This window comes from Chionomys nivalis, chromosome 6, assembly GCF_950005125.1.
Source record: "Chionomys nivalis chromosome 6, mChiNiv1.1, whole genome shotgun sequence".
Lineage (NCBI taxonomy): Eukaryota > Metazoa > Chordata > Mammalia > Rodentia > Cricetidae > Chionomys > Chionomys nivalis.
In genome coordinates this window covers 7330546-7342235 of record NC_080091.1, presented here as the reverse complement: position 1 = coordinate 7342235, position 11690 = coordinate 7330546, and the positions used below count along the sequence as shown (strand labels likewise).

At 43.9% G+C, this 11690-nt stretch overlaps 1 pseudogene; it reads left to right on the top strand.

Moving 5' to 3' along the window:
* Positions 1-10768: 10768 nt before the first annotated feature.
* LOC130876260 (sorting nexin-3-like) lies at positions 10769-11354 on the top strand (annotated as a pseudogene).
* The last annotated feature ends 336 nt before the right edge of the window (positions 11355-11690 follow it).

Here is an 11690-nt window from a genome sequence, read left to right as displayed (position 1 = left end):
TCAGTATTGGAACAGTCTGTCTCATAAGTTGTTAATCAGCCTGAACTATGAGAACCCTGTGTCACCATCCTCCTCACCCACTCGAAAAGGTACAATATGTCTTTGGTGAGGTATGTTTAAGCAGATATGAATAAAGATGCTCATTATTCTTGAATAATTTCAAAACTAAAAATTAAAATAATTTCAAAGCAAAAGTTGACTTAATTTAATAGGAATTTTTTTTTTAAAAAAAAGAGTATTCCTGGAGGTCATTCAGCACTCCTGGCCTTTGCTCTGCTCCCTTGGAATTTCCTGTCTCAGGCCTACTCTAGCCTAGGTTGCCGGCTCAGATCTGTTTCTGTAAATGTCCCTGATCTGGATCTGCTTCTGCAGAGGTCCCTGGTTTGGGGTTGCTCATGCAAAGGTCTCTGGCTCCAATCTACTCCCTTGAAGGTCCCAGGCTGACACCTGGACCCACAGAGGTCCTAACTCAGTCCTACTCCCTCAGAGACCCACAGAGATCTCTGGTTCCTTACTTCACACTCAGAGGTCCCAGACTCACACCCAGACCTTCAGAGGCCCTGGCTCAGGCCTAGTTCCTCTGAGGTCCTAGACTCACATCCAGACCCACAGGGGTCCTGCCTTAGGTCTACTCCCTTGAAGGTCCCAGATTCACATACCTGCAGTGATCTCTGGCTCTGGCTCACTCACTCAGCAGTTACTCCCCTGTACCTGCTCCTCTGGAGTTCACTGTCGCAGGCCCATTCTGGCCTAGGTAGCTGGCTCAGTCTTGTTCCGGTGGAGCTCACCGTCTCAGGCCTGCTCAGGCCTAGGTTGCTGGCCCAGTCCTGTTTCTGCATATGTCCCTGGTCTGGATCCACTTCTGCTCCTGTGGAGTTCACTTTCCGAGGCCTGCTCTGGCCCAGGTCGCTGGTTCAGCCCTGTTCTTTTGGAGACCACTGCTCTGGTCTAGGCCAATGGCTCAGTCTTGCCCCTATGGAGTTCACTCTCAACTGTTTTTTTTTTTTTATTGAAAAAGAATTTCTGCCTCCTCCCAGCCTCCCATTCCTCTTCCTCTCCCCCCACTCCTCTTCTCCTCCCTCTCCAGTCCAAAGAGCAGTCAGGCTTCCCTGCCCTGTGGGAAGTCCAAGGTCCTCCCCGCTTCATCCAGGTCTAGGAAGGTGAGCATCCAAACTGGCTAGGCTCCCACAAAGCCAGTTCATGCAGTAGGATCAAAACCCAGTGCCATTGTCCTTGGCTTCTCAGTCAGCCTTCATTGTCCACCATGTTCAGAGAGTTCGGTTTGATCACATGCTCCATCAGTCCCAGTCCATCTGGCCTTGCTGAGCCCCCAATACATCAGCCCCACTGTTTCAGTGGGTGGGTGCACCCCTTGTGGTCCTGACTTCCTTGCTCATGTTCTCCCTCCTTCTGCTCCTCATTTGGACTTTGGGAGCTCAGTCCGGTGCTCCAATGTGGGTCTCTGTCTCTATCCCCATCCATCGCCAGATGAAGGTTCTATGGTGATATGCAAGATAATCATCAGTATGGCTATAGAATAGGGCCATTTCAGGTTCCCTCTCCTCAGATGCCCAAGGAACTAACTGGGTCATCTCCCTGGACATCTGGGAGGCCCTCTAGGGTCAAGCCTCTTGCCAACCCTAAGGATGGCTCCCTTAATTAAGATATATTCTTCCCTGCTCCCATATCCACCCTTTCTTTATCCCAACCATCCCATTCCCCCAAGTTCCCCCATCCTCCCCTTCTCACTTTTCTCTCCCCATCTCTCCTTACCTTTATACCACTCCACCCCCAAGATCCCAATTTTTGCCCGGCAATCTTGTCTACTTCCAATATCCGGAAGGATAACTACCTGTTTTTCTTTGGGTTCACCTTCTTATTTAGCTTCTCTAAGATCACAAATTATAGGCTCAATGTCCTTTATTTATGGCTAGAAACCAATTATGAGTGAGTACATCCCATGTTCACCTTTTTGGGTCTGGGTTACCTCACTCAGGATAGTGTTCTCTATTTCCATCCATTTGCATGCAAAATTCAAGATGTCATTGTTTTTACCGCTGAGTAGTACTCTAAAGTGTATATATTCCACACTTTCTTCATCCATTCTTCCGTTGAAGGGCATCTCGGTTGTTTCCAGGATCTGGCTATTACAAATAATGCTGCTATGAGCATAGTTGAACAAATGCTTTTGTAATATGATAGGGCATCTCTTGGGTATATTCCAAAGAGTGGTATTGTGTTTTTCTTAATCATTAATCTAAGCCACAGTCTATATGGCCCCTCAAGAAAAACTAGCTGTGTGACATTTACTTGTTCTAGTTTTCTATCCTCTACAGCCTCTGCTTTATCAGGGGCAGGGCAAGGCAACACCATATCTAATTTTTATCTATATTAATTTTCCCACTAAGCTAACCCTTGTCATAATCCCTAACTATATTTATTAAAGACCCTCAATCATCAAAGTCTTTTTTTTTAAAACTAATACTATTATTGTATAAAATAATTGCTTCAGTTAAGCAGTCCAGCTTAAGAGGAAATCATCTTCATAATAATTCATATGTATAAATGTAGAACAGGATCATCCATGAGATAAACCCACTGAGTTAAAGATAGTGGGGATCTCCCTACATCCATTCACACCACGGCAGATACCAGAGAAAAATGTCAGTGGCAAACATGCAAAGACACAGAAGGAGCAAGAGACATTCTGGGGCTGAGGCGCTCGGGGCCTTGCATGCTGGTGGACTGATCCCTGGTGTCATTGTCACCTGCTGCTCCTCTGACATGGCCACCACACTTGTGTGCATCTAGCTGTATCAGGACAGTCCTGCTCAGTATCATTCTCTCAGCTGCCATTGCAGGAGCTTTAGGTGGCAGTTGGACTCAGACCAATTTGTAAACCTAGATTTTAAGTAAGTTGGGTGAAATTCATATTCTGGTTTATAAATTTTGTACTTGTTTTGAAAGATTTAGCATCTCTCTCATAAGCTTGGCACAGTGACGTGGTGGGGTCCAGGAAACAGAATGGTCAGGAGCCTGTGCTGTCTCTGTAGGCCCTTGAGTTAGGCATAGATGCTTTCCAAGGTTCTTTCCTATAAACTCGATTGTAGCCGGCCCATAAGAAAAGTCAACTTGAAGTAGGATCAAAACCCGGGCCATTGTCCTTGGCCTCTCATCAGCTCTCATTGTCCGCCATGTTCAGAGAGTCCGGTTTTATCCCATGATTTTCAGTCACAGTCCAGCTGGCCTTGGTGAGCTCCCAATAGATCAGCCCCACTGTCTCAGTGGGTGGGTGCACCCCTCGTGGTCCTGACTTCGTTGTACATGTTCTCCCTCCTTCTGCTCCTCATTGGGACCTTGGGAACTCAGTCCTGTGCTCCAGTGTGGGTATCTGTCTCTATCTCCATCCATTGCTAGATGAAGGTTCTATGGTGATATGCAAGATATTCATCAGTATGGCTATAGGATAGGGTCATTTCATGGTCCCTGTCCTCAGCTGCCCAAGGAACTAACTGGGGACATTGCCCTGGCACCTGGTAGCCACTCCAGGTTCAAGTCTCTTGCCAACCCTTAGGTGGCTCCCTTAACTAAGATATGTGCTTCCCTGCTCCCCTATCCAACCTTCCTTTATCCCCAATCATCCCGTTTCCCCAAGTTCCCCCCATCCTCTCCTTCTCACTTTTCTCTCCCCATCTCCCCTTACCCCCAGAGGGGGGAGGACCTTGGACTTTCCACAACGCAGGGAACACTGACTGCTCTTTGGACTGGAGAGGGAGGAGAAGCGGAGTGGAGGGAGAGGGAGGGGCGGGAGGAGGGGGAGGGAAATGGGAGGTGGGGAGGAGGCGGTAAATTTTTTTTTCAAGTAAAATAAATAAATACAAAAAAAAAGAAAAAGAAAAGTCAACTTTGTGTTATGTTACAGAGATTGTCTGTGGCCTAAGATTATAAAGTACAAATATCCTACATTTTCTTCTAGGAACTCCGTGCTTAGGGTTTTTAACTGCTAAAGTATTTACCTATCTGGAGTTTATTTTGGTATGAAGGTTAGTTATGGATCTAATTATTTCAAAGGATAATTGCTGATAAGAGATCTATTTTTAGAACAGAGTTTATCTTCTGGTTAAGGTCTGAGCTTTGGAGCTGCTGATTCTGTGTGAACATGTGCTGCTGTTACATAAAATTTTTGAAATGTTTATTTACTCAGTCAGATCTGTAATTTTACTGAAACTAGGAGAAACTAGCTGTCTTAGTTAAAGTTCTGTTGTGAAAATACACCATGACCATGGAAACTCTTATAAAGGAGAGCATTTACTTGGGCTGGCTTACAGTTCAGAGGTTTATTCTCTTATCCTAATGGCAGGGAACAGGTGGTGCTCAAGCAGGCACGGTACTGCAGAGGGAGCTGAGAGTTCTACATCGGGATTGGCAGGCAGCAGGAAGAGAGAATGACACTGGGTCTGTCTTGAGCATCTGAAACCTCAAAGTCCACCACCAGTGACAAATTTCCTCCAACAAGGCCACGCCCCTAAGAGTGCCACACCTAGGAGCCTATAGGGGCCGTGTTCATTTCCGCCACCACACTAGCCATGGACTAGAACAAGGCCACACCCCTAATAGTGTCACACCGAGGAGCCTATGGGAGCCATGTTCATTCCTGCCACCATCCTAGCCTTGGACTAGAACATAGACTTATTCTGAACAGCATATGAGTTAGAAGAACAAATGCCTAAAATTCAGTGAGGCATCTCTTAGCTCAGTGTAACATATAGGCCTATCTAAATAGTAAAATGCCTGCGTGAGCTTTCTCACAATATCTCCCTGAATCTGTTTGCACAGTATTTTATGTCATGCCTCAAATACTCATTTTCTCTTTAACATAGTAATTGCTCCATCTTCATCCCTTCCAATCCATACCTATTTTCCTATGGGTCCTACTAAAAATTTTAGACCAATAGAGATAGAAAGAATATGTAGCCCCTCGTGTTCTTCAGCCAGCACTCCACTATCTAACCAAGGGATTGTTGTGACCTGGAAGCAGATGAAGCCGCATATACAGGTTGATGTTGGTGGCTCTCTAAACCATGGCCATCAAGTTGGGTTTTCTGGAGAAAGCAGGTGTTGTTTACTCCTATGGTTTATATTTAATCTCTGATTCCACTAACAACAATTTCTAACAAGTGCAGTCTTACATTACGAAGGACTTCCAAAGTTTAAGCATTTGAGAAGAGAGAGATCCTCAGGTTTGTGAACTGGGAGGATTGGCCTCAGGTGTCATTCAGTCATTTATTTAGCCTTGGTTTCTGTTCTGTTAAGGCAGATTGTAATGTTTTTGGACCTTTGGGTGAAAACATTTTGGAAGCTGCCAACAGGGCTTTACAAAGGGAGTGTTATTTTGTAACAGACAAAGCCTGTTAAATGACTTTTCTTTTGTGAATAAGCACTAAAAGGCTGGTCTGGCCCTTCCTTCCTTCCTTCCTTCCTTCCTTCCTTCCTTCCTTCCTTCCTTCCTTCCTTTCTTTCTTTCCTGCCTTTCTTTCCTTCCTCCCTTCCTTCCCTCCTTCCTTCCTTGGTTCCTTCCTGTCTTCCTTTCCTTCCTTTTCTTCCTTCCTTCCTTGCTTCCTTCCTTCCTTTCTTTCCTTCCTTCCTTCCTCCCCTCCTTCTTTCCTTCCTTCCATTCGGGTCTTTAGCAGAAGTTGAGATCTTATTTTATTAAAAACAGCTTTATTCATTTTTTATTTTTTATTAAAAAGTTTTATTAAAACTGATAACATCTAACCCTGTTTTTAATACCAACTGGCTTTTTTGTTGTTTTTAAAGACATAATTTAGCATTGATATTTTCATAATTAAAGAACAAATCAGAATGGAAAATGATGGACCAAAGATATATACATTTTATTTGCATATCTGGATAATTTAAAGATATTAAAAACTGACTCTCTAGTTCTAATAAACTGTGAGTTCTTGGTGTAAAACATTATTTTTTCCCTTTTGAGACAAGGTCTCTCTTTGTACCTCTGGCTGTACTGGAATTCATAATGTAGACCAGGCTGGCTTTGAACTCACAGAGATCCACCTCCTAAGTACTGGGATTAATTCATGTGTCACCGTGCCAGGTTTAATTTTTTTTTTTTGTCTTTTGAAACAGTAGCTCAGACTGACATGGCACTTCCTGTGTGCTGGGGGATGACCTTGAGCTTCTCATCCTCTTGTCCCTACCTCCTAAAGGTTGAGATTGCAGGCATGCACCACTGCACCTGCCATGTGTGCTCTGTGGGGTGATGGGGATTGAACTGAAGGCTTCAGGAGCCTCATGCTAGGCAAGCGCTCTGTCAACTGAGCTACATTCCCAGCCCTTTGTTTTAAATTCTGTAAGTCGGTAAATGACAAGAAAATCAGTTGCTTTGCTTTCATGGTATCTAGGATAGAATTTAGGTATGTTTTTGGTTTTGTTTTGTTTTTTAACAATGTCTTGCCATATAGTCTGTCCTTGAACTCACCATTTTTCTTCTTCTTTCTGAATCCTTGGACTACATTTGCTACTATACCCAGATTTGGTTAGCATTATCTGAACACAAGTCTTACATACATAAGACTTTTTAAAAAGTTATTTAACTTTATTGTATGTGCAGTGGTGTGAGGGTGTCAGAGCATCTGGACCTGGAGTTACAAAGAGTTGTGAGCAGCATTGTTGGTGCTGGGAGTTGAACCCCGGTCCTTCAGAAGAACAGCCAGTGCTTGTAACCCCCTGTTGTACCTTGTGAACTGTGGGCTCTTAGTAACTATTTGCCTATGTACTGTGATTAAATAGTGGTAATTTCTTTGCAATAAAGATATTGTTTTCATTTTGCTTACTCTGTATCTGTAAATTGTAAGTGTGACATGAAATATGAAATAGCATCTTTTCCTTTGGCCTTATTTTTACATTGCTTTCACACACAGAGAAAGTTTAGGAAAATACTGACTTTTAGGCTGAATTTCAACTAAGTGATAAGAAATTATCCTTTTTGAAAAAGTTGTATTTATTTTTATTTTGTATGTATGGACGTTTTGCTGTATTTTTGTCTGTGAACTGTGTGTATGCCTGGTGCCCAAAGAGGTCATAAAGTCTTTGGATCCCCTAGAACTGGAATTAGAGGTGGTTATGAGCCTCCATGTGGGTGTTGGGAAAAGAACCCAGGATCTCTGGAAGACTACCAGGCCATTCTTCTAGCCCAGGCCATGTTGTTATGTTAGTAGTTACTAGAATACATAGGGCCTGCTTCAGCTTTGCTGCTGCCCACAGACTGCATGGGGAACTTCCTCTCTGGAACACACGGCTGTGCAGTAGAGCACTGGTGCTTTGGAGATGGAGCAGAAAAGGCACAAACGTTGTTGTATTGATGCTTGGGACCAACATGGACACATGAAGCATTTCCAGAGTGAGAACTATAACAATAATAAATATAACCCTGGTGACATTTTCCTTCCACAAGAAGTCAAGGTGTTTTTAATGTTGATCTTTTAGTGAAGTTCTGCTGTTCCTGTCCTTACTTCAAGGTACATCACTGTTTTTCTCTGCTCTTAGCCTCCGGCTTCTAAATGTTCAGTCTGTCTGAGTCTTCAGCTATTGCTGTCCTCTCTGATGTGAATGCAGGCTGAGAAGTATTACTGTAACTCTGAAAAATCTAATGTCATGAGTCTTGCTGGAATGGCTGAAGATGTGACTTTTTTCTGTGATGTGTTACAAAGACGAGGATGAAGACCCATATGAGTACATAAGGATGAAATTGGGTAATTGAGATAAGTTTTCCTTTATCAATTCCTGAATATATAATTATGACTAAATTTATATTCCCAAGCAGTCTGCTCTGTATGGTGAACTCCACAATTCAGAAAAGTTTTATGTTATTTTGCACCAAGGAACTTGATGCTTTTGAAAGTTGTTTTGTTGTTTGAGTCACGTGTGTAAAGTTCCTTATTGCAGCTTGAACTCCTGCCAGGGCCCACCTTATGGGACCTCGAGCGACAGAGCTCAGCATGCTGTCTCCAGGAGCATTTCTTCTTCTCAGGAGAGCAAGGGAAGGAGCAGCACTGGCCATCTCCATTCTCTCTCCATTCTGCCGTTTCCTTTGAAACGTCCTTGTCCTGTGCAGGATTTGTTTCCTCCTCTTTCTCGTGTCCACCCCTTTCCTTGTTTGCTAAGACAGAAGAATGAAGTCATTCTTCCTTCTGTTTAAGGCTTTGTGAAATAGGTTCTCACTCAGTTGTCCAGTCAGGCCCAGAACTTAATGTGTAGGCTGGGCTCAGATTTCTGACAGTCTTCATGGCTCACCTCTCTGAGTGCTGCATTTATAGGTGTCTGCTGTCTTGCCTGGAAAGGTGTGCTGGGATTGAGTCTAGGGCTCTGTGTGTGCTGAGTCTACACTGAGCTAACCTCCAGCCCTAGAGAATTCTTCAGATGGTCAGAGTTTTGATTTTATTTTTAAGACATTTTTATCTATAAATGTGTGAATGCCCAAGTAGGTCAGAAGACAGTGCTGTATTATTCCTTAGAGCTGTAGTGAGAGGTCATCGTGAACTGCCTGATGTGGGTGCTGAGGAACTGAACTCAGATCCTCTAGAAGAACAGCAAGTGTTCTAAACCACTGAGGCATCTCTCCAGCCCCAACTTTATTGCTCATCCGTCCCTCCAGCCCATGGTAACTGCTCAGTTGTCCCTCCACCCCATGTTAACTGCTCAGCTGTCCCTCCTCCCCATGTTAACTGCTCAGCTGTCCCTCCAGCCCCATGTTAACTGCTCAGTTGTCCCTCCTCCCCATGTTGACTGCTCAGCTGTCCCTCCAGCCCCATGTTAACTGCTCAGCTGTCCCTCCACCCCATGTTAACTGTTCAACCTTTCCTTCAGCCCTTCTTTTCTTTTGACTTTGTGAATGAGAGTCTCTCTGTGTTCTCAGGCTTACCTTGAACTTGCAGCAATCTAGGCCTAGCCTCCCCACCACTACATTATATGTGTGTACCACTGTACCTAATGTCTTACCTTTTCCTCCAGCCCCTGATTGTTTTTGTAATGTACAGTGTATTTACTTAACTTTTAAAAACCTAATGTTATTTAATTTATTCTTTGTTCTGCTATCTTCATTTTGTTTTGCTTTTGCTTTTTAAAAATATGAAAACTAATAGTTCTAGTGTCTTTCTGCTATAATACAATTTTCTATTTTTTTATTTTTTTAATTTTTATTACTTTATAAATAAAACCATTCAAAATTTTCACTTCTTCCCCTCCTCCCTCTTCTCTCTCACTCCCCCACTAACCACCCCCAACCAGTCCAGGCAGGGTACCCTGCACTGAGGGAAGTCCAAGGCCCTCCCCACTACATCCAGGCCTAGGAAGGTATGCACATAAACAGACTAGGATCCCAAAAAGCCAGTACATGCAGTAGAATAGAATCCCAGTGCCATTATCATTGGCTTCTCAGTCAGCCCCCATTGTCATCCACATTCAGAAGTCCAGTTTGATCCCATGCTCATTCAGTCCCAGTTCAGCTGGCTTTAGTGAGCTCCCATTAGCTCAGGTACACTGTCTCAGTGGGTAGACGAACCACTCATGGTCCTGACTTCCTTGCTCATGTTCTCCCTACTTCTGCTCTTCAACTGGATCTTGGGAGCTCAGTCCAGTGCTCTGAAGTGGGTCTCTGTCTCCATCTGTTGCCGAACAAAGGTTCTATGGTGACATTCAAGGTAGTCATCAGTCTGACTACAGGACAAGGCCAGTTCAGGCACCCTCTCCTTCATGGCCCAGGGTCCTAGCTGGGGTCATACCCATGGACTCTGAGGAACCCCTCCAGAGCCAAGTCTCTCGCCAACCCTAAAATGGCTCCTTCAATTAAGATATCTTCTTCCCTGCTCCCGTACCTGCCCTCACTCCATCTCAACCACCCAACTCCAACAAGCTCTCCCCTATCCTTCCCTTTTCCCTTCTCTCTCCCCCTCTCTTTTACACCCTACCCAACCCTCCCACCCCAATGATCCCAACTTTCACCCGGCAAACTTGTCTACTTCCAATTTCCAGGTGGATCTATATATGTTTTTCTTTGGATTCACCTTATTACTTAGCTTCTCAAGGATCAATGTTTTTGTTTATGGCGAGAGTCCACTAATGAGTGAGTACAAACCATATTCCTCTTTTTTGGTCTGGGTTATCTCACTCAGGATAGTGTTTTCTACTTCCATCCATTTGCATGGAAAATTCAAGATGCCATTGTCTTTTACCACTGAGTAGAACTCTAATGTGTAAATGTCCCACACCTTCTGTATCCATTCTTCCATTGAGGGGTATCTAGGTTGTTTCCAGGTTTTGGCTATTACAAAAAGTGCTGCTATGAACATAGTTGAACAAATGCTTTTGTAGTATGATTGGGCATCTCTTGGGTATATTCCCAAGAGTAGAATTGCTGGATCCTGAGGTAGGTTGATTCCCAGTTTCCTGAGAAACCACCACACTGATTTCCAAAGTGGTTGCACAAGTTTGCATTCCCACCAGCAATGGATGAGTGTTCCCCTTACTCCAATTCTCTACAGCATAGGCTATCATTGGTGTTTTTGATTTTAGCCATTCTGACAGGTGTAAAATGGTTGTTTTGATTTGTATTTCCCTGATAGCTAAGGAAGTTGAACATGTCCTTAAGTATCTGTTGGCCATTTGAACTTCTTCTGTTGAGAATTCTTTGTTCAGTTCAGTACCCCATTTATTAATTGGGTTTTTTAAAATTTTAATGTCGCACAGCGAAATGGCGGAGACCATAGCGGACACCCGGCGGCTGATCACCAAGCCGCAGAACCTGAATGACGCCTACTGGCCGCCCAGCAACTTCCTCGAGATCAATGTGAGCTACTGGCAGACCATGTGGGTCGGCCGGGGCCGGTTCACCGTCTACGAGATCAGGGTCAAGACAAATCTTCCTATCTTCAAGCTGAAGGAATCTACTGTTAGAAGAACATACAGTGACTTTGAGTAGCTTCGAAGTGAACTAGAAAGAGAGAGCAAGGTTGTAGTTCCCCCACTCCCTGGGAAAGCTTTTTTGCTGCAGCTTCCTTTTAGAGGAGACTATGAAATATTTGATGACAATTTCATCGAGGAAAGGAAGCAAGGGCTGGAACAGTTTATAAACAAATTCGCTGGTCATCCACTGGCCCAGAATAAATGTTGTCTTCACATGTTTTTAAGGGATGAAATAATAGATAAAAGCTATACTCGATCTAAAATAAGACATGCCTGAGTTTGGAAAGAAGAGGCAAAACGAGACCATTAATGATTGCTCCACACCAATGAAGAAGCTGTAACTAACTTAGCATGCTGCACGGGCGCTGCTCTAACATGCCCTGGGTGTTCCAACACTCACAGGATCCCTTTCATTTTGTTTTGTTTTGACAGTTGACAAGAAGTTTTTTATTTGCTTTAGTGAAAACTCCCTCGTTGAGCCTCTCTACCTAACTCTCCATGGTGCATCCATATACACATTGTAGCCTCACAAGCCCCATAGAACTGCACTGTCCTGAAAAAGTTGCTGACTTGGTCTTATTTGCAGATTCTGTATCCTGTTTGCTTCTTGAATCTGATTGGCTAGAATCTTTCTCCTCCCCCTTAATGTGTGATGTCACCACTTGGTCCTAATTTATGTGCAGGAGCACGACACCGTTTGTCTCCGGTGC